Here is a 25,748-nt window from a genome sequence, read left to right on the forward strand (position 1 = left end):
CCCAGTCCTGAAGAACATGACAAGTAGCACCTTGAATGCCCCCTCCAACTAAGAGCGAGGTCTCTTTGTGCTAAGTACTGCCCGTGAACCTCACGAGAGTCCCGGTCCCAAAGAATTTCCCCTCTAAAAGACAAGATACAAGAGTTGGACAAAGGGCTGGCGGTGGTCTGCAGAGCAGTTGCTGAGTTCCTTAAAGCTGACCAGCCTTGTGAGCCTCACTCTCCTTGTTTCCAGTGGGTACATTTCATCAAAAGGCAGCTGCAAATATATTAAGTACTTTCCTAATACTACTTCTCCAGGGGCTTGCCAGTGTGGTCACCAGGAAGCTGGTGAAAAATGAGAGAGGAGGTGATCTGTACACATGCAAATAAGAAGGGAGGCCTGCACCGGATTATTTCTCTATTAAGTGATCAACCCTATGAAACCGATCGAGAGCCCTGGTATTTGCCTGGAAAGAGTCAGATGGAACATGTGTCTGTTGGTTACTACTCATGGATTGCTTAAGAGCAAATGCTTGGCTCTGGGTCTTTCCTGAGCAAATTATGTCATTCTTGTTCACAAAAAAGAAGAGCTTACACTACAGCTTCTAAATTAAAGCTGGTGGTTCAAAATTAAAAGCAGACGGGGCAGATGTGCCTAGAAGAAATTTATATCCACATCTTTTGGGAATCTGCTAATAGTTCTGCCAGGACGTTAAATCAGCTTTTCCTGTGTATCCCTCAGTGGCACCACACCTATCTAAGCCACAGTGAATGATGCGGAATTAAAATGTTACCAGATATTTCCTTCACGTTGCCATGTGAAAAATGAAGGAAAAAGTTGATGAAGCCCAGAATTGCAGGGGTCCAACGACCATTGAATGTTAGTTAAGATTTGACAGAGGCAGGGGGAGTACAAGTGACCATCACCAGGTTATGATGCAGCCATGTAAAATACTAAAAATTTGATTAGAGCCATATGAAGCTGTAACACCCTCTGTTACTGGCACAGCTGTTGCAAGACGATAGCCATATATTTTGTATTCCTCTCAGCTACACTGCAGAACGTCTCTATTGTTTTGTACTAAACCTTTCCTAGAGTGGATCCAAAGAACTGAAGGGACCAGGAAAAACAATTTCCTGGGACATTTTTAAATTTGAGAATGTGGAGAAAGGAGGGATTGGTAGGGTTCAAATTTTTTTTCAAAATTTCAGTGACATTTTATCAATATTTTTGTCACTCATATTCCACATTCCATAATGATTTGGCATATAACTTTGATTTTCAAAAATTGATAATGCCATTGAAACTCGTGCAAAAACTGGACATTTCTGAGGGAAAGTTTTCTCCAAAAAAGTTCCATTTTCCATAAGGCCTTTATTTGGTGTAAGTTTGTAGACATTTTTTTTTAACTGGCTCTGAAATTTACTGGTTGGGGGAAGGCACAATGTGAAATGAAATTTTATCTTAATGACTTTGGCCATTTTACTCCAGACTGCTGAATGGTGTGATCAAAATGAGGGCAACTAAGAATTTTATACCATCCTCCAGGTGAACGTATTGAGTGTGTCTATCCAATGTTCCATAAAAAATTGCCACGCAACTAGTTTTAGAGGGGTTTTAATTGTTTTGTTTAAGTATCCCTCCTGTAAAGCCAGAGGGTTTGGTTACTTCACAAGTCAACCCTTAGAAGAGGAAGAATGTAATACATTTAAAACACATTCAAAATATAACATGAAATAGCTTCTTTATATAACACGAATATCACACCTTTTAAAGCCGGTTGGTCTGGAACCTACCTAGCATTTCTCCCTTTACCAATAATATAAAGTTTCTAACCCTGCAGGTATGAGACTATGCATAATAAATTTGTTAATAGTTCAGGAGTGAAACTAAATAATCCCATTATAGGCCTGAGGCCAGTGTAATTTTGGGGAGTTTTTTTTTTTTTTGATGGGGGGGAAAAAAGAAATGTTTCTCCTGGGATTTTTTTTTTCATGTTTATTTTTTATGTTGTCACTGTTTGAACCAGCGGGTGGCTGTGCGATGTTGGAATTGGCCCCTGGAGAATGGGAGTTATGGGCAGAATGCAGGTGGAGTGGGAAGAGGTGCGTGTTGAATACAGTTCCATTACAGGGTATTAGTTTCTCATATTACTGTCACCGTAATCGTGGTGGGGTGTATGTCTCTGCTATAACATCTCTCTGTCTTTAGCTACATTCTAGGCACAGGGAACTCCTTCCCCACCCCAGGGGAGGATGCAATTCTGTACCTACCTGTATTCTGTCACAACATCTAAAGCCGTGTCTACACTAGGAGTTTTATTTCGAATTTACGAAGTTCAACTTCTGGGCACCCGATTTTACAAGTTCCAAGTTCCATGTCCTCACTCTGGGGGAGCCTCGAAATGAGTCCGAGGCACCGTTCATGTGGATGCGCTACCTCAGACTCAGAGCCCCAGGAAACGCTCTGGGGAGTTGCAGGAGGCCTCCCGGAGGCCAATTAGTTCAAATTAGTGGCACCAGAGCATCCACACTAAGTTATTTTGGGCTTACAAGTTCAGAATTAGCGTTACTCCTCATGCAAAGCCGGAATCCAGAGTTCCAATTCCACGGCCCCTTATTCCACAATAACAGGTAGGGTTGCCAGGTGTCCGGTATTGACCCTGACAGTCCGGTATTTTCGCCTCCTGTCCGGTAAAAAAAAATCAGAACATACCGGACACCTAAAACGTCTGGTATTTTCTGTTTTTTTTCCTTGCCAGGAGGTGAAAATACTGTTCACCTGGCAACCCTATGACACACTCAGCAACTGGGCCCAGGCCCCCGCCCCCGGACCTCCTGCTTACCTGGTTCTGCAGGGAAGCTCCATTCTGGCTTGATCAAAATGGCCCCCGGCAAAAAGCCTAAAGACCACGGGGAAGCAATGCCTTCCCTGGGTCTTAGTGCTCAACCGCTCCTCTGTTCCTATCCCTATTCTGACTCTGCACACACTCTGGCCGTGTCCAGACTCAGGAGTTTTTTCGGGAAAAGTAGCCTTTTCCCGAAAAAACTTCCCCTGCGTCCAGACTCAAGCCGCGTTCTTTCGAAATTATTTCGAAAGAACGCGGCTTTTCTTTTGATGGCGGTAAACCTCGTTTCAAGAGGAAGAACGCCTTCTTTCGAAAGTTCCTCTTTCGAAAGAAGGCGTTCTTCAATGTAAAGAGGCCGTCTTCGAAAGAGAGCATCCAGACTCGCTGGGTGCTCTCTTTCGAAAAAGCGGATTTCTCTTTCGAAAGATCCGCCTGCAGTCTAGACGCGATCTTTCGAAAGAGGCTCTTTCGAAAGAAGCCTGCAGTCTAGACATAGCCTCTGAAAGGGCCGCGCTGTTTTATTATTTATTTATTTATTTGCTTAATAACTTTCAAAGTCCTTTTATTTTTTTTGCTCAACAACTTTGGTCTTCGTCCCCTTTTTTTCCCCTCAACAAAATTTTTTCCCCGGTGTTTTTTTTTTTTTTTTGGCGGGGGGGAGGAGGGTTGGTATTTTTGGTTAAACCATCTGGCAACCCTAATAACAGGCATGGCAGTGTGCATGCATCACTTACAAATTTGACCGGGGGCGGGGGATTATTTTGAACCAGGTCCTTGTGTACACTGGCCTCACAGTTCTTGGCACCTGGAAGGGGCTATCCATGACAGGATGAGGCCTGGCCTCTGTCCTACCTTCCCTGCTGAAGGGCTTGCTGCAAAAGAGCAGGCGCCTGCCAGTATCTTTGAAGACATTCTGTCTTCTCCCGCTCCCTGCTGGGATAGCGCCTCCAGCCAGCAGCTCTCGTGTGGCGAACCACCTCCCCCCGCCCCGGCTCAGCTTCGCTTCGAAGAGCCATGAAGGAGCCCATAGAACCAGGTGGATTCTAACCAATCCAGTTACAGGACTAGAAGGAGCAGTCAGCGTGTCCGGAACGAATCACGCTAAGCCCACCTCATTTCCTTCTGAGACGCTGGCCTAGTGGGGAGGTGGGAAACAGTAGCCATGTACAAATGCCTGGCTTAGGAGCTTACCCCCTTAACATTCTCCCTCTACACGATTATAGATCAGTATTCAGCTATTGAAGTACCCCCTGAGAGACCTGGTAACACCGATGACAGCTCCCCGTTACGCCCCATTGCATTTTGCCCACGCGCAGGTTCTGGAAAGCAGCAGAAGCAGCCCCAAAACAGACTTTTAAAGCTGCTTCTGCTGAGGGCCCTCACTTGCCCATATAGCCCAGTCACACGGCTGCTCCTCTGGGCCTCTCTGGTAGCATAACGTGGGGAAATCAGCGTTCTGAGCCTGCCTGCTTCCCCCGGGCCTCCCCGGTGGATGTGGACACAACATATTGGCCTTACGCAGGTCCTCGCCCAGCCTGCAACAGGTGGAGAATTCGGGAGCAAGCTATGGTCAGGCCGGGGTCAGGGCCAGACTTCACTGCAGCAATTGTCTGTTTCCTAGGAGACATGGACTTGGGGATGACAGTGGATGAGAAGCTGCATATGAGTCAACAGGGTGTCCTTGTAGCCAAGCAGGCGAATGGCATATTGGGGTGCATTAAGAGGCGCAGAGCTAGGGAAGTGATTATTCCCCTTTATTTGGCACTGGGGAGGCCGCACCTGGAATATTGCGTCCAGTTCTGGGGCCCTCACTACAGAAAGGATGTGGACGTATTGGAGAGGGTGCAGCAGAGGAGAACAGAAATGTTTAGGGGGCTGGAGCACATGACTTATGAGGAGAGGCTGAGGGATTTGGGCTTATTTAGTCTATAGAAGAGAAGACTGAGGGGGGATCTTATAGCAGCCTTCAGCTACCTCAAAGACGGTGGAGAGAGGCTGTTCTCAGTGGGGGCAAATGGCAGAACAAGGAGCAATGGTCTCAAGTTTCAGTGGGGGAGGTCTAGGTGGATATTAGGACAAATTATTTCCCTAGGCAGGTGGGGAAGCACTGGGACGGGTTCCCTAGGGAGCGGATGGACTCTCCATCCCTAGAGGTGTTTAAGTCCTGGTTTGACACAGCCCTGGCTGGGATGATTGAATTGGGATTGGTCCTGCTTTGGGCAGAGGGTTGGAGTTGGTCTCCTCCGTGATTCTCTCTCTGTCATGCCCACGTTTGTGATGGATACAAACCTCCATGCTCTCTGAGAGCCTAGTACGAATGTGTCCCACCTTCAGAACCAAGCGCTCTCTGTCTCCCTAGCATTGTGCAGGGGCAGAGGGGGAATCCCTGGCTGGGAGGATTGAGTTGGGGTTGGTCCTGCTTTGGGCAGGGGGCTGGACTCGATGACTCCCGAGGTCTCTGCCCGCCCTGGGATTCTAGGACTCTGTGGGAAGCAGATAATAAGTCAGAGCAGCCCCGAGGCTGCTCTAACTGACCCCTACGGGCAGGGCTGTCCCCGGCCAGGCCCCAGGCGAGATGAGTTGCAAAGATGGCTTTGAACCACCTTAACGCTTCTCTCCACATCCCTGCCTAAAACTCCGTACTGGGGTGCTTGAGAATGTCGTGTGGCATTTTCAGGAGTCAGCTGAAGTCGAGGGGTGGGAAGGTGATCTCAGCAGGGAAATTTTCCTCTGAAAACCCAGGTCCCTCCCCGCAGCTTTAGCTGTTTTCTGATAATATTATTCTCTTTGGTCTTCTGGGAGTGCCACCACCATCATTAATCAAAGCCTCACATTGCTTACTCGTACTGAAGTGCCCTTGCTGCATCATCAATCATAAAAGCAGCCTAGGGTGTGCTTTGGGTACCTAAATAGAGCACAAGACAGCACAAAATAGCGAGCAAGAAAGGGGGCTTAATTATCCAGGGGTCTTTGGTCTAGCACTCACATTGGGAACGTCTCTAGCGCTTTATTGTGGCTGCATCTCCTTTTAGAGCCTTGTAAACAGCTGGGAAGCGAGCAGCCTCTGTGCTCCGGCCCGGGATACCCCACTGCTTTTCGAGCAATTATTTTAATAAGGCCTATTTTACAATTAAGGCTCCGCGGGCCTTAAATTACATCTGCAATGCAATGTGGCAATGGAAGGGTTCGGTGTGCAGCTGCCTTCAGAGGCTCGACGGCTGCGTATGAAGACGCTGCTGGCGCCGAAGTGGAAAGTGCCAGAAGGGCATGGATTTGCGCCACTCAAGTACGAGCAACAACCCTCATTCCTCTTTCCTCCTCTGGGAACGCCCTGTAGTGTGATTCCCTGAGGGATGCCAATAGATGCTTCGGGAGGGTCAGGCCTGGCCATTGTGACCGGCAGGCCCTGCGGTGAACCCGAAGCCCTCTGGTTCCGTCTGTGCGCGCTGATTAGCCTGTTTCTGAGCTCCTTTGTTGCGTCTTGGCTCCTTCCCAGCCTCATAATGCTCGGCGGTGTGGGGTAAGCGCGGGGCCGCCACTGTGGTCTGTGGCGAGGTGGGGAATGGCTCTCACTCCAGATGGTTGTAAAGGTTAACGAGGAATTTATGCAGAGCTATATACCAATCAGACGGCATCTTTGCGGGGGGGAACCAACAAACCACCAGCATAAATTCAGCCTGCAGAGCATATGTCGCTCGGTGACGAGGGGAAAACATCACCTCTGCCGCTTGCTGGGGGTGGGGAGAAGAGGAGGGGAGTTAATCACCTAACATGAGCAGGGAGGGAGTGGGAGGAGGTCTGGATCTGCTGTAGTACAAATAAAGAGCAATAGTCCCCTAACCTTAGCTCGCTGCTCTCAGCCCTTCGGTGTACTGGGATTTGGAGGCGGGAGAGGGGAGGTAAGTGTAGCATTATTCAGTACCACCCCTCACCCCTCCCACCCAATCCAAGACTCAGCAAGTTCTCTCATGGACACACACAGCACAAGCTATGGTAGCCAAGAGGCAATCTCGCAAGGGCACCAAGGCCCCATTGTCCCTCTAAGTCCCTTCCCTACTCCCCAAGCTGCCCACAGAGGACTTTTAGCAGAGGCAGACTGTGGCCCATTCCAGGTAGCCCCCTATAATCCAAGAGGCACATTCGCAGGAAAGGAATGAGCAAGTCTGTAAGTCGAGCCTGCCCGGATACAAAATTTGTATCCGCTGCCGCACCTGCATCCGCAAACATGAGCCGTGGCCGCAGACAACTGTGGATATAGAAGGGACAGCCACGCATGTGCAGGCTCCTAGATGCAAACTTTGTATCCGCCTCTGCAAAAATGAGCCAGGGATATCCGCAGCCACAGCTGCAGAGGCGGATAATTGCGGGTATAAAGTGGATTTCCATGGATTTGCAGGGTTGTAGCTATAAGGATGCAGCCAGGGAAACTGAAACTGGTCTTTCCTTCTCAGCCTCAGCCATTCCAACAGGCTATCCCGTGAAATGATCTCCCAGGAAAAGAAAAGGAGAGCTGCATAGAGACTCTGTGTAGAAATAAGTCCTACTACAAAATTACAGCTGGCTGGGGGAGAAATAATCCATACACTATCAAAGAGTCAGCACACCACAAATGCTGTTTGACAGGGCAGACAAGGCCCTGAGTCTAAAAAGAGCCATAGAGAAGTCCTCCAGGAGGCTAGAGAGGCTTTGATGGAATTAGCCAATCAGGGGCCAGAGAGGCCTACAAGAGGAGCTGCCAGGCTCAGCAGCAGTGGGTGTGGGACAGAGCTCAAGGTGAGCAGACTGTGAAGCTGGCTGAGGAAGTTGCCTTCAGGAGGGAGAACCCTGGAGTGGGGAAAGAGACTGAAGTGAAAGAGAGAGACAGACTTGGAGATGCCAGCAAAGCTTGTGATCAGCAGGTAGGACCCTTTGTGGCAATAGGTCACTGATGCTCCACAGGGCCCTTCCCACCCTCTGGTTTAAATACAATGCTCAGATCCCTCCCCTGAAGTGGAGTACATGAGCCCCTCACTCAGCTACCTCTGTTAAGACTCCCAGCTGCCAAGAATCTATTGTTGTTATTCTTTGTCTTCCCCTGACTAATGTGTCAGCGCAAGGCGTTCCTCTACTTCCCCACCGAGTGGAGAGCCTAGGAACAGTGGTCAGGAAGGCAGAGGATTTTGTTTTAAAGTTAGAAACAAATCAAAGCGAGACATGGTGCGACACTAAGAATTTCCTGTTACTAAGAATGTCCGTGTGGTGTTCTAACCGGTTTCCAGGGAAGAGGGAGATTGTTCAGTGCACTCCTTGTGGCGTATTTTGCTGTGATTCCCTCCGGGGTATTACACGCAAATGGATAGGGTTAGCCCCGAATTTAACCTCTGCTAAGGGTTCTGCCTTTTCTGTAATGGCAGAGAAAGGAGCAGGCTGGCTGCTGTTTTACTACCACACCCTCACCTGGGTAGGGAACCTGGTGGGAACCCCTCAGAAATATGTTTGTTAGCGCACATGGTGCTATGCTGCAGGAGATGAATAATGCTGTACCACGTTAGCTGCCAGGTGGCCTCTGTCTGTACGATGGCTCCTCGGCTTTTGTGCCGTGTTTGGTCTTAATTCTCCTGGCTGTTTCAGCTCCTTCTCTCGAGTGGTTTTATTGAAACATCTAGTTGCTTATTCCAGTTTAAGGATCTGTTATTTATGATTCCCGCCCCTTTGTTTGGTCTATTTATAGCTGCTCAGATGTCTTGGTGAATTGCTTTTAAGCAGGGGACACACTCACGAGGGTTGGGTTTGCTGGCAGGAGAGTATGGGCTGTGAAAAGGAGGCATTTGGGACCGGTGGCGATGTGGCTGGCTGCTCCACAAAGACATTAGAAACCACAGAACTGTTCAAGAGTTCCCCTCTCGATGGTTCCTCGGGAGAAGATGAAAATCAACAGGCAAGCAGGAATATGGTGAACCAGCTGCTCAGGTGACGTAAATTACCATGGCTTGATGGACCCTGCTGATGCACGTCACTGAGGAGCTGGTCCAATGACTTCCAGTAATTGAAACCACAAGTTCTGTATGGACCCCGGAGACTTTTTCAAGTCTTCTCCAACTAGCAGAGATCACATGCTGGAGCCTTCAAAACGGATCCTTCTTGGTTCCTCCCTGGTGTTTGTCATAGAATCCCAGGGCTAGAAGAGACCTCACAAAGTCATCGAGTCCAGCCCCCTGCCCAAAGCAGGACCAATCCCAACTCAATCATCCCAGCCAGGGCTCTGTCAAGCCGGGACTTAAAAACCTCTAGGGATGGAGATTCTGCCCCCTCCCTAGGGAACCCAGCCCAGTGCTTCCCCACCCTCCTAGGGAAATTGTTTTTCCTAATATCTAACCTAGACCTCTCCCACTGCAACTTGAGACAATGGTTCTCCTCGTTCTGTCATCTGCCACCACTGAGAACAGCCTCTCTCCACCCTCTTTCAGGTAGTTAAAGGCTGCTCTCAAATCCCCCCTCACTCTTCTCTTCTGCAGACTAAACAAGCCCAAATCCCTCAGCCTCTCCTCATAAGTCATGTGCTCCAGCCCCCTAATCATTTTTGTTCTCCTCTGCTGCACCCTCTCCAATACGTCCACATCCTTTCTCTATTGGGGGCCCCAGAACTGGACACAATACTCCAGATGTGGCCTCACCAGAGCCAAATAAAGGGGAATAATCACTTCTCTGGATCTGCTGGTCATGCTCCTCCTAATGCACCCTGATATGCCTTTAGTCTGCTTGACTACAAGGGCGCCCTGTGGACTCGTATACAGCTTCTCAGCCACTGCAATCCCCAGGTCTGAACGGGAAATGCAGCCCTGTCCGGACAGCCCTTACAGGGTTTAGTCCCCATTGAAGTCCTCGGCGTAAGTGGGATGAGGTGCTCGTCTTTTGCCTCTGAGGGACGTTTCCAAGGAAAGACGCCATACCATGACCCAAGAGTCCTGCCTCCCTCCCCCGGGGCTGTAAGCTTGGGGTTGCTTTCTCACAGGCTGCCATTTTATAACATAATGCACTTACCAGACTTTGGGCCTGCTAGGCCCAAACAAGAATCAGGCTTTCCCTCAGCAGCATTTTAAAACAACCCATAATCCCCGAGCTGTCGTGCCAGGCCAGTCCTGTCGTTAAATCGTAAGCGTCCCTTTCAATGCTGTAGTAAAATCCTGCATTTTAAATGTTACATTTTCCCCAGTCCCCTCCTTTCTCTCCTCCTCCCCCTCTTATGACCTCATTCCCTCTCTCTTCGCTGGCCTGACGTTGCTCATGCACAGACCTGGACACTTCGCCGCCTTCTCGTTTCCCGCTCTTTTCACTTCATGTACAGCCCCTCTCTGCCGATTTTGCTCGAGGCCTCGTGCCCACGGAAGGGAATTTGACCCAATACTTGATTTCTGTGAATGTGTAGGGAAAGGAATGTATTGCTTAAAAAAAAACACCCTAATTTCGCTGAGCACAGGTAGGCCATCATGCATAGCTGTCTTGTGTGCACCATGCAATGTAGACATGGTGTGATGTTGATCCAGGAATACACGAATTTGACAGGTCAGAAAGAGCACCAAAAATGATGAAAGGTTTAGAAAACCATGACCTCTGAGGGAAGGCTGAAAGAATTGGGCTTGTTTAGCTTAGAAAAGAGAAGACTGAGAGGGGACATGATAGCAGCTTTCAAGGACCTTAAAGGGTGTTACAAGAGGAGGGAAAAAACATTCTCCTTAACCTCAGGATAGGCCAAGAAGCAATGGGCTTAAACTGCAGCAAGGGAGGTTTAGGTTAGACATTAGAAAAAACTTCCTACCTGTCGGGGTGGTCAAGCATTGGAATAAATTGCCCAGGGAGGTTGTGGAATCTCAATCACTGGAGATATTTAAGAGCCAGTAGACAGACACCTGTCAGGGATGGTCTAGAGATGGTGCTTGGTTCTGCTGTGAGGGCAGGGGACTGGACTCGATGACCCCTCGAGGTCCCTTCCAGTTCTAGAGTTCTAGGATTCTAGTATGCTATGCTATAATCCTCTTCCAATCAAAGCCTAGTGTTAAACAGAAAGGGCCTGATCCTGTGCTTGCTAAAATCTGCATAAAGTCTCCTGCTGACGCCTGACTAACCCACCATCGCGTCCATGGCCTTGCTGAGTCCTGTGACTTCTAAGAAGCAGGGTTCGAATCAATGCGGCAGGATGTAGGAGGACCCCTGGGGGTATGTCTACACTACCCTCCTAGTTCGAACTAGGAGGGTAATGTATGCATACCGCACTTGCTAATGAAGCCCGGGATTTGAATTTCCCGGGCTTCATTAGCATAAGCGGGGAGCCGCCATTTTTAAATCCCCGCTGCTTCGAACCCCGTGTAGCGCGGCTACACGGGGCTCGAACTAGGTAGTTCGGACTAGGGTGCCTATTCCGAACTACCGGTACACCTCGTTTCACGAGGAGTACCGGTAGTTCGGAATAGGCACCCTAGTCCGAACTACCTAGTTCGAGCCCCGTGTAGCCGCGCTACACGGGGTTCGAAGCAGCGGGGATTTAAAAATGGCGGCTCCCCGCTTATGCTAATGAAGCCCGGGAAATTCAAATCCCGGGCTTCATTAGCAAGTGCGGTATGCATACATTACCCTCCTAGTTCGAACTAGCGGGGTAGTGTAGACATACCCTGGGACTCTTGCAACTCCTCTGCAACTAGCAGAGCCCATGTTCCAATGGGATTAGGATCAGGCCCTCGTTGATTCGGCAGTTTTTAGAAATGTGTATCCGTCGGCCCGTCCGTCGGCGAGTCTGCTTCTTGAAGAACTCTTCCTGAACGGTGAGAGCTAGGACCACCGCATGCGGGCGGCAGCTTTCTCGCCTTCTACCTTAAAGGCGTTCGGCTGTGCCAGGACAATGGGATGTGCCTGCACTGGGATTGTTTCATACCAGACGGAAAGGGAGGGGTGAGAGAGCAGGGACTGTTATACTCCCCCACAACCACAAGGGGGCAGCCGCTGGTCAGCAGTCCCCGCCACCCCGGCCTGCCCTGCGGAGGAGTTGCCAGTTGCTGTGCAGCCCCACCCCCACCTCAGGGCTAGGCTCAGGGGTGCACAGCCCACCTGTCCCCAGGCTGGCCTTGGGGTGTAGCTTATGGCCAAGGTGCCTGGCCTCCCTACCCCAGGCCCACCCGAGAAAAAGCTGGTGGCTGGGGTGCATAGCCCTTCCCCGCCCCAGAAAGAAGCTGCGGGGTGGGCTGCTCAGCCTCCGCTGCCCTGCCCCCCACCCCGGGGAGAAACCGATGGCCACCTCCCTTCCCCCCCCCCGGCAGTCAGGTTGGTAATTATGATTGTCCCTGACTCATCGGAGGGCACCCGAGATAGAAAGGCACCATGACTCAGCCAAGGCCTCACGGGGAGTCGATACAGATTCGCCTCAGATTCCGAACCCGGGCGCCTTCCTCCAGAGCAGATTGCTTCTTGGAATAGCCCTGCTTAGTCCTGTAAAGCCGCCTGCCACCGCTGCCCTGTGGAGAAGCTGCTGAACGCCCAAATGACCTTTTTCGTTGCTCCCGAGTTGATGACAGAAAACAGGATAGGACGGTGTCAACGTGATTTCTCGTGCATGCTGTATATTTTTTAGCCCTCTCTCACCTGCTCTTTAGGTTTTTTACTTTTGGTCTTTTTTTTGTTAATTGCTGCTATTTGATTTCTGTTTTCCCTGCATAACCCCCCCTCCCTCCAATGTGTGTCCCTGGTGTTTGAGCCGAGGTGCCCTGAGCCGGGAATAAAGAATCGGTAGAAGGATTGTGAGTGTTGCTGCCCCACCTCCATTCCTTCCCCCTTTACACACCCTCACACGCTCTGATCTGCCAGTGATCTCAGGAATACCGAGACCCACCACTCTCTCTAGGGATCTGTCTGCTGCGACCGCCTCAGGCCTTTCCTGAAGAGAGACTGCTAATTGGGGGAAATTATGTTGCATTACGTGTGGTGATTTTCTGATGCAGACTCATGTCTGCAGGGAACGCAGCTACCTCCTGCCCTCAAACCTCCCCCCACAACTCACCAGGAGTTTAGGACTCGGGATATGGCTCGCTGAACCTGTGTGCAAACTGCTAATACTGAGGCAGATGCGTACACTGTGCAGAACTTTAAAGACGTAGCCACGTAGATACAATTCTGCTTCACAACTGGGTAATGTAGGAGCATGTTAGAGCTGATGATGGAATCCAACTAACAGAAGAACGGCCAGACTGGGTCAGACCAAAGGTCCATCTAGCCCAGCGTCCTGTCTGCCGACAGTGGCCAACGCCAGGTGCCCGAGAGGTAGTGAACAGAACAGGGAATCATCAAGTGGTCCCTCTCCTGTCACCCATTTCCAGCCTCTAACAAACAGAGGCTAGGGACACCATTAAGCAGACTAAGCACGTGCTTAGGGCACCAGCAAAGCAGGGGCACAAAAAAAAAAGAGATTTTTTTTTTTTAAATTTGATATTTCAAAAAAAGCATTGAAGTTGTCATCGGGGGAAAAGTCAGAACTCCGCAGAATGCTCTTTTTCTCAGCTGAAAAGAATATAAAACCCTCAGAGAACAACGTGTCGGGACAGACTCGATTCACTTTCCCTATTGTGTATGGAAGCGGACGTGCTTCGTCAAGTCAGCTTCGATGAACGTATCCAGAATTTTGCAATCAGAAAATCTAGAAAGAAGCTATTTTAATTTCAGAAGACATGTCAGTTTTGTGTCATTTCGAAAAATACAATTTTATTTCACGGTATGGTTTTGTTTTTATTTTGAATTACATTTGCGGGGCACCATAATCTTTTCAGTGCTTAGGGCCTCTAAAAGTCTTAATCCAGCCCTGCCAATATGTATTGATGGACCTAAACACCATGTATTTATCTAGTTGTTTTTTGAACCCTGTTAAAGCCCTGGTCTTCACAACGTCCTCTGGCAAGGAGTTCCACAGGTTGACTATGCACTGTGTGATGAAAAACTTTCTTTGGTTTGTTTTAAACCTGCTACCTATTCATTTCACTTCGTGACCCCTAGTACTTATGGTATGGGAACACGTAAATAACTTTGCCTTATTTACTTTGTCCACATCTGTCATGATTTTATAAATCTCTCTCATATCCCCCATTAGTCTCCACTTTTCTAAGCTGAAAAGTCCCAGTCTTTTTAATCTCTTTTCATATGGCAGCTGTTCCAAACCCCTCATCATTTTTCGTTGTCCTTTTCTCACCCTTTTCCAATGCCAAGATAGCTTTTTTGAGATGAGGCGGCCACATCTGTACGCAGTATCCCAGATGTGGGCATCCCATGGATATATACAGAAGCAATAAATTATTCTCAGAGAACTGATGAGTTTACTTTTGAAAACCCCTGGGTCTTACTGACCCTTCAGAAATTCAGTCCGGGTACTATTGTTTTTTCAAGGGGAAAAGTGCATTGACATACAGGGCTAACTCTGTTGCCTACATTTGAACCTTATATCAACTTTTTCCCTTCTCCAGCAAAAAAGTCTAAAGAGGCACCTATTATCAGAGTCATCACAGATGCTGGGTTACCTGCAGAGAATGCATGGACAGGGAGGGGGAAAAATGTGAATAGATTGTCAGTTCCTCCGCGCTTTCCTTTACACAGATTTATCAGTTGCGATCTGTTGGAGAGATGCTAAGTCAGATCCTCCTCTGGTGAAAACCAGCAGTGCGCCTTTGACTTCAGCACAATGAGGCTGACTTTTCTGGACTTTTGTTTTAGCCCACTAAGGTGTCCTAGACTCTACAAGTAATTGAAGGGAATACAAAGAAAAGTGCCTCTTTCCTGCCTTTGAGGAAGAGGGGGCATAGTCTTACAAAATGTGACTAATCTAAAGAGCCTGCGATACTGTGTGCAGATGTGGTCACCTCATCTCAAAAAAGAGATCTTGGCATTGGAAAAGGGTCAGGAAAGGGCAACAAAAATGACAAGGAGTTTGGAATGGATCCCATATGTGGAGAGATTAAAAAGACTAGGATTTTTCGTCTTAGAAAAGAGGAAGAGGGGGATAGGATAGAGATCTATAAAATCATGCCTATGGTGGGGAAAGTGAATAAGGAAAAGTGATTTTCTTGTTCCCATAACATGAGAATGAGGGGCCACCAATTGAGATTAACAAATAGCAGATTTAAAAACAAACCAACGGAAGTACTTCTTCATACAGCACATAGTTAACCTGTGGAACTCCTTGCCAGAGGATGTTGTGAAGGTCGGGACTTTAACAGGGTTCAAAAAAGAGCTAGATAAATTCATGGAGGTTAGGTCCATCAATGGTGATTAGCCAGGATGGGTAGGAATGGTATCCCTAGCCTCTGTTTGTCAGAAGCTGGAAATGGATGCCAGGGGAAGGATCACTTGATGATTCCCTGTTCTGTTCATTCCCTCTGGGGCACCTGGCATTGGCCACTGTTGGCAGACAGGACACTGGGCTAGATGGACCTTTGGTCTGATCCAGTCTGGCCATTCTTATGGTCTAGAAGATGTGTTTCCCAGAACCTTATCATCACCCCTCACACACAGACCTTTCTTTACACTCTCACAACTCAGCCTTTTCTGGATGACCTGTTGTGCCAACGTGTTTGGACAGTCCTAACAATACATTGATTTTCTTTAGCTGATTTCTGCCAGAACCTTGTGGCTCTGTGTAATGTAGTGTATCAATGTCACCATGGAGAAGCAGGGAGAATATGCTTTCCTATCAAAATCAATCCAGAAATAGCATCTTACACATTTGGATTTTTTCATGGGCGAATACTGGTGGGTGCATAAATACATTATCTTTGTAAGCTGGCACTGGGGTTTCTATCAAAGGGATTCTAATGTATACTTCATGTACCAGCCACAACTATCGTCAGTTATTTCATGTACCCAGGGGCGGCCTGTGCGTATAGGCCGACTTGGCCATCGCCTAAGGCGCCGCCTTCAACGGGACGCCCAATGATGATGTCACGCCAGTGAGGGTCGTGCAGGTGGGGGCGACGATCGCGGGTTCTGCCTGGGGCGCCAGCTGCTAGCAGAGACCAAGGATCTACCACTAGAGACCAAGGATCTCTCCCTTGTTGCCTGGGAAGGGCAAAGCCAGAGGAATCTCTGGTGGAGGTCCGTCGTGGTCCTCATGTGCAAATCGGTCATCCAACCTGGGTATAGAGGTGAAAGACTAATTGAACCATGTAGTAGCTGCTTCCCTCCGAAGTTTCCCTCCAAAGAACTGGCGCTCGTCTGTCTCTGTCGTTTTTTTAAGAGCAGGTTAGACAGACATCTATCAGGGATGATCTAAACGGTGCTTGATCCTGCCATGAGGGCAGGGGACTGGACTTGATCATCTCTCAAGGTCCCTTCGGGTACGTCTACACTGCAACACTATTTTGAAAAAACGAGCACTATTCCGAAATAACGAAGCCCGCGTCTACACAGCAGGCAGTGATTTCGAAATAGTTTCGAAATACCGTCAAGCTGGAGGACTTCTTACTCCGACTCCTGTAACCCTCATTGTATGAGGAGTATGGAGAAAGAGTGCTCTATGTCGAAATAAGTGCTGTGTAGTCGCTTCCTATTTTGAAATAAGCTATTTCGAAATAAGATACGCAATTGACATAGCTAAATTTGCAAAGCTTCTTTCGAGTTAAGCCCTGCTGTGTAGACGCACCCAGTTCTAGTGTTCTATGAGTCTATGAGTCTGTGCTTGACTTACCTTGAATTCAAGGAATCCAACGACATTCTATTTCCAACCCTTTTATGAGGGGGAAGGGCAAACATTTCCCCCCCTTTAATATACTGTAATCCGTTCTAAAGATATCTTTAGACGTATAATTAAAAAACCTGCGCCTCAAGAAATACCTCTACTAATTTCAGATAAGTAGTTTTCTGCAGTAAAAAAACAATCCAAAAAAATCCTGGCTCTATTCAGAAACAAATTCTACCAGGAACATTGTGGAAAAAAAATCCCAGAAGGCAACAATCCCTGAAACAATTAAACTGGGAGAATGTCCCCTGAGGGCAGACCAACAAAATTTAGTAAAAATAATTGCCGTGCAGGGTCCTTGCCCTGTTTTGGCTGAGTATAAGCAGACACACACAAATAACCTACTGCGAGCAAGAACATTCCTGCATGAAACAGGCTAACAGAGCCATGTAGCTACCTGGCCACACTGCCTGGCTTTTGCTGGCACGCAACACAGCTTTTTATACCTAAGCCAATATAAAATAACAATCAAGCTCTTTACAAGGCCCTGCCAAATATTAGCCTGATATGCCATTCTCTTCAAACCTTTCAGTCTCTCTAATACAAACCATACACGGTCCTCATTACTTTATGTATAATATTCTGAAACAGCAATGTTATGGTCTACTTATTTTTTAAAAGATTACGTGTTTATGGGAAGATAATGACACGGTGCATTTTATGCTGAAAGATCTAACAATTAATTAATTTATAATCCCCCATCTCCCTCCAAAATAAATTAAAATATTACACTGCAGGAGAGAACAGGTTCATGTTTGCCCTTAAGATAGAGGGCAAAATTACTTAAGCAGGTGGACTGCCATTATAAAGTTAGATGCTTGTATGTTCGTTGCCAGGTGACAGCTATTAGTGAATGGAATTGAGTGTGACAAAAACAGATATTGGTAAAATCTATTTTTTAGCGTCTTTCAGTAGTTTTGATGAGTTAAGCAGAGGGGAGTTGTCAGGATTGTTAATTGTGAGATATAACAGAGTTATCTTTGGCAAAGGTGCGTTGTTAGAAGAGCAAATCTCTCTTCCGCAAAAGGGTGCATGGAAAACTTCCAATAAAGCCTTCTTTTTTTTTTTAATGAAAGATCCACTTCCTCTTGTCTCATTTTCATCCCATAACATTTTGCTTCCGCCAGTTCCCAAAATTTACTTTCCTACAGATCTTTGTGTTCTTTAGTTATTTGGGGGCTAGACCAGCACCTCTCGAGTTGATGGAAAAGCTTCTATTGATTTCACACAGATTTTGAACAGACCCGTGGAAACAAGTTAGGACTTTGAGAAAACTCGACAGGCTAAATTCTGCTCTTTGCCATTTCTCTGCTGCAAATTCAGTGCGGGTTCCTCAGGATGCATGCTGGTGTTAGTGAGAACAGAATTCAATCCATTCTAAACTCTCTCATGCCGCTTGTGCGCACTCTCACCTATTGTCTGAACCAAGGAATCTTTTCTCAACAGTGAAAATTAGACCTCCCCTAATGAGATGTCTTTTTTTTAACCATCTGTGCATGTAGTTTTGGAAACACCTAATGTCGACGGTTGGGTTTCTTATTTGAAAGTGAGCCCTGACGGTATATTTTTTAACAACGGGGCTGGTTGGTTTTTTTTTTTTTTAACAATAGGTTACCAGATCCATCAGGCTGTTTGACTAAAAACCCCATATTTATTTCCCTAATTTTATAAACATTTAATAGGTCCTTATTAAACACATCAGCCAGTGTGATTTAATAACACAATCAGTCTAGAAGTTTTAGAAAATTGAAAACAGGATTTGAATGTAATACAGCTACAATTACCGGAGATTATAGGCAATCATTTCCATATGCCTGCAGTGGGGAGCTGCTAATCTCTGTTTGCGTGGAGGTGATTTCCTCTGGAACACTTCCCAGCCTTCAACAGCGCTAGTGCTGAACAAATTAGATTTGAAAGTCCCCAGTTTTATGACTAAGGTAATATACTCTGTGTATGTAGCTCAACAATGGAGTTCCTATTTTAACTGGCTCTCAAACACTGGACAGAGAGACCTCAGCTTCATAGAGTTTGGTCCCAGCAGGTAGATGGTAAGAGATTGTCTTTAAAGGGTAAGCACGGGGCACTTTCATAGATACCATCAGCCCAGCCCATCCATACTAGCGGAACAGTTGGCATCCCAGCCTAGTGACATCATGGCTTTGGAATGCACAGCAATTAGCTCAGGAATATTGCATGTCGTTTGTGGCCAAGGGACACGTTCCTCTCTCCCGCGAAACTTTTAGAGCCCTGACCCCTTACTCCCGAACCTACTGCTTTTGAGATGCTGAACAGCATCACTCGTGTGGTGTGAGAATTTGTCTGGGAAAGGAAACGTGTTGTGCCTGGCCTGGGCTTCGTGTTGGCCGTGACTATCAAAAACGGGACGGCCGCTGGGGGAAACGTTTCCTGCTCCGAGCAGCCAGAAGTTTGGCTGATCTCGCCTCCAGCCACTGATTAGCAAAAAGGAGTGAACCACATAGGGCATAATGCTTGCAAACCTCCGAACTTATCTGGGGGGCTTTGGGGACCCACAACATATTTAAGTTCATGTTTTGTCTGAGTGACGGAGGCTCATGTTAGAGATGCTTAGTGAAAGCAGTAGGCAGAGAAAAAAACCAGGACATCGGTAGATACCCAATGTATATACAGACTGGACTGCTTTAGTCCAGCGCCCACGGCACCTGACCGATGCTGGATCAGAGAATTTACCGAACTATGGGAGGTCGATATTGTCTAGCAGCATTACCAACTCTTCCACTGCTCACAGGGCTGTTGGAGGAAATTTAGGGTTAATTAGAGCTAAACCACAGAACAGAACACTGAGTCAGGACTGTGGGCTGTAAACAAACTTTATGGGACCACGGGAAACTTGGCCACACTCATGCTAAGTGGACATCTGGCTCACTAGCATCATGCCGGACCACGGACGTCACCAGACCAGAAAGTATTGGAGAAGAGAGGTTCAGCCTGTATTATTTATTTCCACCGGACTTCTGTTTTATTCAGTGCATAAAGAGGTCAGAATTAATATTACACAGTCAGCTGGAAAACTGACATTGCCTAACCTTAACGTGCTTAACTTTGCCACATCAATAACATTCTTTTACTATTACAAATGTCATTTCTTGATCGACAAACACAGAGCAGGAAGAAGTGGTCAGTTTTCACAGAGAAAGGGATAAATAAAAGGGGTCCCCAATGGGACCAGTGTGTTTCAACATATCCAGAAGTGATCTGGAAAGTGGGGGCCGCACAGTGCAGAGGAAAAATGTACAGATGATACAAAATTGCTCAGGGTACGTAAGTCCAAAGCTGACTGCAGAGAGGGACAAAGGGATCTCTCAAAACTGGGAGACAAAATGGCAAAGGAAATCAGTGTGGATAAATGGAAAGTCATGCACAGTCGGGGGGGAAAAATCAAAACTACATCCCCAAAATGATGGGGGTCTTAATTAGCTGTTACTACTCAAGAAAGAGTGGCCATGGTTAGTTCTCTGAAAACACCCACTCCTCATGACAGGGCAGTCAAAACAGCTAATGGAATGGTGGGTTACTATTAGGAAAGGGATGGAGAATGAGACAGAAAATATCATAGTGTCTCTACGTAAACCCATGGTACACAAACACCTTGAACACTGTGTGCAGTTGTGGTCACCCAATCTCAAAAATATATGTGCTCAATTGGGAAACGTACAGAGAGGGGAAATGAAAATGATTTGAGATCTGAATCAGCATCCATATGGGAGGGATGAAAGAGAGCGGAACTGGAAAAGAGACCAGGGGGATTGGAAAGAGGTCTATCAAAGTATGAACAATGTATAAATGAGCAAGTGTTATTTACACCTTCACGTAACACACAAACTAGGCAACAGGTTTACAACAAGCAAAAAGTGCTGTTTCGGACAACACATGATCAACTTGTTGCCGGGAGGATGTTGTGAAAGCCAAACGTATAACTGTATTTACAACAGACATAGATGAGTTCATAGAGGGTAGGTCCATCAATGGCTGCTAGCCAAGATGATCAGGGATTTAACCCCATGCTCTGGGTGTCCTTAAGCCTCTAAATGCCTGGACAGCCAGGGGAGTATTAATTGAAATTGCCCTGTTCTTTTTATTCCTTTGAAGCATCAGCCACTGTCACCAGAGGTATGTAAATTAGACTATGTCGGGTGACCGACATAGTCAATGAAGCGGGGATTTAAATATCCCCCGCTTCATTAGAATAAAAATGGCCACTGCGTTGTGGCAGTTCAGCTGTTTGTTGGCACGAATCGGCAGTCAAGACGGGGATTGGTTGGCAAGGAAAGCCTTTGCCGACCGATTTCTTATGCCTTGTGCAACGAGGTTTACAGAATCGGTCGGCAAAGACTTTCCTTGCTGGCTGATCCCCGTCTTGACTGCCGGTTCCTGCCGACAATCAGCTGAGCCGGCACAACACGGTGGCCATTTTTATTCTAATGAAGCAGGGGATATTTAAATCCCCGCTTTATTGCCTGTGTTGGTATGTCTAATTTACATGTCTCTGACGACAGAGGCATGTAGTCTAGACATACCCTAAAAGACCAGGATACTGAGCTACAGGACTATTTTTCTGGCCCATTCTTATGTTCTAATCCAAGTCCTGTCATCTGACAGTGACCTCATTCTATTCCACCAGACCCGAACACGGTTACTTGCATGCTGAACTTGGAAAAATTTGGGGCACAAGTTTCTTCTGGGAAGATTGATCTGCGACTAGACGCAGGAACAGTCGTTAAACCTCGAGTCAGGAAGGCACTCAAACACATGCGTAATATCATCCCTGTTCAGTAAAGCTTGACTTAAAACGTTTGCTGAAGTCCCGTTACTTTAAATGTGTTTCTGAATACAAAGCAGAGCATCGCGAGAAGGGAGGATTTGAGTCAGTTGGATTTAAGCATATGTTTAAAACCAAGCATGTGCTTAAGCGCCTTCCTGTGTCGGGGCCTTCTAGAATGAGAGAGATACAACCGCTGCTTCCTGCAAATTAACTGCTCCGAAACAAAATACAGCACCCACTCATGTCAGGAGGCCTTTGGTTTGCTTGGTCTTATCCCATAAGCCGGGGCTGGAGGTGCAGAGCTACAGCACATGTGATTGGCCCAGCTTTTACAAGCTGGGTTGGACATTGTTAATTGGTTTGTTAATTAGTGTTTTCCTTCTCCTCATGGAGGCAAGAGCATGGATGGTAGGTAGGCAAACACAACCCCTGCACCTTCTGCCGGAAGCCACACCCCTCCATCCAAGACCACACCCATTCGACAACCTACTTCCCAGCCAGGCTCCGCCCATCCCCAGTCCTCAAGTCTGATCCTTCCTGTCCACTCAGAGGGCCAGGGCTGCTGCGCCATGGTCTCAGCCCTCATGGGTGGCTGGGCAGTGTAGGCTGTTTTGGGAACGCAATGCCTTCCCTTGCCGGCATTACTCGCCGCCCATGGGCATGAGAGACTCAAAGCCACCTGCAAGTCTGAGTCTGACCCTGCATCATTCTGTCTCCCTGTCAGAAGTCCATTGGCCTCTAAAAGACTTGAGACTTTACTTATCTCTTTGCCTGTAGAGCTAAGTCAAGAGGGAAGTAACCCTCAAGCAAGGCTTGGTGTAACAGCGAAATGGTGCACCCTTTATTTCAGAGACCCTTTTGATGAGGATCCACTTTGTAGCAAGATTGAAAGAACCTGGCACCTTGTCTGAATTACAGTCTTTGCACAGGTTGCTGGGACCCCCACAGAGAACTATACGATGCGTATGGGACACCCACCTAAATCACTGATCAATCGCATTGTAGGAGTCACGGCAGGGACCCAAAGAAGCCAGCCACCAATTGTGCAAATGAAGCCATGAAAGAAAAGTAAACAGGCATCTTTCAGTGCCCACAAAACACCTACTTGGACTGATATTGACCAGAACATAGGACCAACAGGTTCTATATAATGACTGCAGTTAGAATTAAATGTACATTCTAGATGAGCTCCGGCTTACTACCAGGTAGCCCAGCAAAGCTTTGGGTTTGCAAGTGATTCACTGTTAAAAATTGCTTCTAATATCTGCTCTGCGATTTCCTGCATACTTGCACCGAAAGGGCAAGAAAACCTTGGTTCTTGTCATAACACATGTGTACGGTACCAGCACATGACTACCTTTGTAGCCGTTTTTATCCTCCCAGAACCAACTCTGCTGCCCGGTATATTTTTTCATTATACATTTGCTCATGTATGTATTCCAGATGCTGTGAGGAAGGGACTTAGGAATTCTAGTGGCAATCACCACTTATGAAAATAAGGGCAGGGACGATTTTGATTATGAATGTTGCTCTTAAGGAGTTTATAACACAAATGTCTTCAATTTGAAAGTTGGAATATATGGGTCAAGTGATTAGATCAGTAGATTCTTTCGCCCACTCTGAACAAACCAAAATATGCTTGGTTGTGGTTTTTGTTTTGGTTTGGTTTGTGAGCGAGACGAGTATATATTTGTTTTAGAAAAAGTGGCTGGCATTGTTAGGATGTTTCAGTGCTGTCATTCTGTATAAGGAGGAAAACCTGATTACAAGGGAATTGGCAAGCCAACTATCCATAATATGTACTAATCACTTTTCACATTTAGAAATAAAACATTCCCCACATTTCCAAACGCCATGACAATTAACTTAGGGAAACTAGTTTCTCCGTAATTTTGCAAACTTTTTATATGGCATCTAAGGCACATTTTTATGTTTAAACATTTCTCCTAATAAGTATTTACATAATTCACAGCAAACGTTGCTTTGAAAGATGCAGCTGTGGTCTATCAAGTCCAACTCTTAGGAAGAATTTTTTATTTTCCTTTTTAATAACTCCCAACAATCAAGAGCTATTTGGGCAGCGGGCTGGACTCGATGACCTCCTGAGGTCTCTTCCGGCCTTAGGAGTCTATTTTTCTATGATTCAAAGGCTAGGTCTACACTGCAATGGTAAGTCAGAAAAAGAAACGCAATTTGTGGTATGCAAACTGCGTCTCTTCTCCTGCTTTACTGTTGAAAGAGGCTTTTCTGAAATTTGGCATGTCTACACGGCACCAAATTTCAGAAAAAAAGTGCTCTTTCAACACATCCCTTGTTCCTTGTAAAACGAGGTTTACAGGGAAGGCAAAAGCGCGCATCTGCTGTTTCAAACATTTGTCCGAAAAAGCGGACGTGTTCCTTGGATGCGGCATTGTTTTTCCGGGATATCCGGGGTATCCCGGAAAAACAGTGCAGTCTAGACATAGCCTAAGTTGAGCAGAGCAAAAATATGCAAAAATGACACTGCCGCACACATAACAAGTTTATTTGGTAAGTTATTTCTCACTGGTCGTTAAATCAACATCTTAAAACTGGTCTCTGTTGTAACCAATTTGCTCACCCCACTGTGCATGAAGGAAGATTTGCAGTGCTTCAATTCTTCCCTGCATCCAACTAGTCCCTAACTATTCCCAAAGCTGGGCTGTGACCTAAAAGCAGGATGAGCTAGAGACGGTGACTTGCTTTTGCTCTGAATTTCTTAGATGATATTGTTATTCTGCTTGCTGGACTCTAAAAGCTGTTATTTGCCGTTTATTTTATGCCCATTCCCAATGAGCACGATGTCCATGAAGGGAACTAGGTACTACTAAGTTATCTAATAACATTAAGCCATGCAAGCAAATGACAATGACAATATTATAGATGGTAAGTGTTGCATCATAATATTTTTTTCCCTTGGGTTGCTGTGTTCCTAACTACTGCACACTTGATAAAAGCATGCAGTACTATTGCTCCTACAATAATTCTTCATGCACAACACACAGAAAAGATTTCAGGCATTTTATTTCCTTGTCAGCTTCAATCAATGGAAATGATTTACCTAAAAGAGCAGCATATCAGTGCCAAATTTTCCAAGGCTTTTGGTTTTGTTTTGCTTTTGCTATCCAGAAAGCAAACTGTAACTTTATAAGCAAGCAAACAAAAAAGGCTTTTTATGCATATCATATTAGCTAATTTCCTTTGATTCCTGCAAGTGATGTCATGGAGGCCAGCTGTTGTTTCTGCAGATGATTTCCCTTACTCATGTTTCACGAAGTAATTTCAGGCCTTAATGGAATTACTTTGACTGAAATCTAGCTTTTTCATGGTTCATCTCTCCTATCAGTGGATACCAAGAACTCTTCGGCAGGAAACATGGAGAGCACATAAAAGCTATTAACTATATTTTAAAGCATGTTTTTATATTATTTCCAGTCATTCTCGGCCCTCCCCAATCACTACAGTTCTGGGTATTAGCTCTCAAATCCAATCAGAATGTATTGACTGAAAGCACTCCGAGTTAAAAAGCAAAATGACCTGTTTTCAGCTTTGGAATCATAGTGTGTATTTTCATCCAACTTCTCCAAAAAATCTGAGTTTTTGGAGGACAGGTTGTTTCTAAGTAATAACCTGTTTGGCCCAAGGTGACAGTAGAAAAAATCTGCCTTTTTATTTAATTGGGATCTATCTAATATGCGTACATGGCTCTAATACCATAGTAGCTAAGGGCCAGATACCCAAAGGTATTTAGATTCCCAACTTCCATTGAAATCAATAGGGCTGTGTCTAGACTGGTCAGTTTTTCTGGAAAATCAGCTGCTTTTCCGGAAAAACTTGCCAGCTGTCTACACTGGCCGCTTGAATTTCCGCAAAAGCACCGACTTCCTACTGTAAGAAATCAGTGCTTCTTGCGGAAATACTATGCTGCTCCTGTTCAGGCAAAAGTCCCTTTTGCACAAAGCTTTTGCACAAAAGGGCCAGTGTAGACAGCTCAGATTTGTTTTCCGCAAAAAAGCCCCGATCGTGAAAATGGCAATCGGGGCTTTTTTGCGGAAAAGCGTGTCTAGATTGGCATGGATTCTGTTCCACAAAAAGTGTTTTTGCAGAAAAGCGTCTGTGCCAATCTAGACACTCTGTTCCAAAAATGCTTTTAACGGAAAAATTTTCCGTTAAAAGCATTTCCAGAAAATCATGCCAATCTAGACGCAGCCTAGAAGTCAAAGCTTCACTAATCCGGGCTCGTGTGCATCTGTCTTTAGTATATAAACCCTCACATAAGAACATCCATACTGGGTCAGACCAAAGGTCCATCCCGCCCAGTACCCTGTCTGCCGACAGTTGCCAATGCCAGGTGCCCC

General features: G+C 46.5%; 1 long non-coding RNA gene across 2 annotated transcripts in view; it reads left to right on the forward strand.

Annotated features, from left to right (window-relative positions):
• The first annotated feature begins 7,573 nt into the window (after positions 1–7,573).
• The window catches only part of LOC142818756 (uncharacterized), an 87,508-nt gene continuing 69,333 nt past the window's right edge, over positions 7,574–25,748 (forward strand). For both annotated transcript variants that reach the window (XR_012896413.1, XR_012896412.1), the window contains exon 1: positions 7,574–7,728. This is a non-coding gene — a long non-coding RNA (uncharacterized LOC142818756). The remainder of the gene's footprint in view (positions 7,729–25,748) is intronic.

Source organism: Pelodiscus sinensis, chromosome 17 (assembly GCF_049634645.1).
Source record: "Pelodiscus sinensis isolate JC-2024 chromosome 17, ASM4963464v1, whole genome shotgun sequence".
Lineage (NCBI taxonomy): Eukaryota > Metazoa > Chordata > Testudines > Trionychidae > Pelodiscus > Pelodiscus sinensis.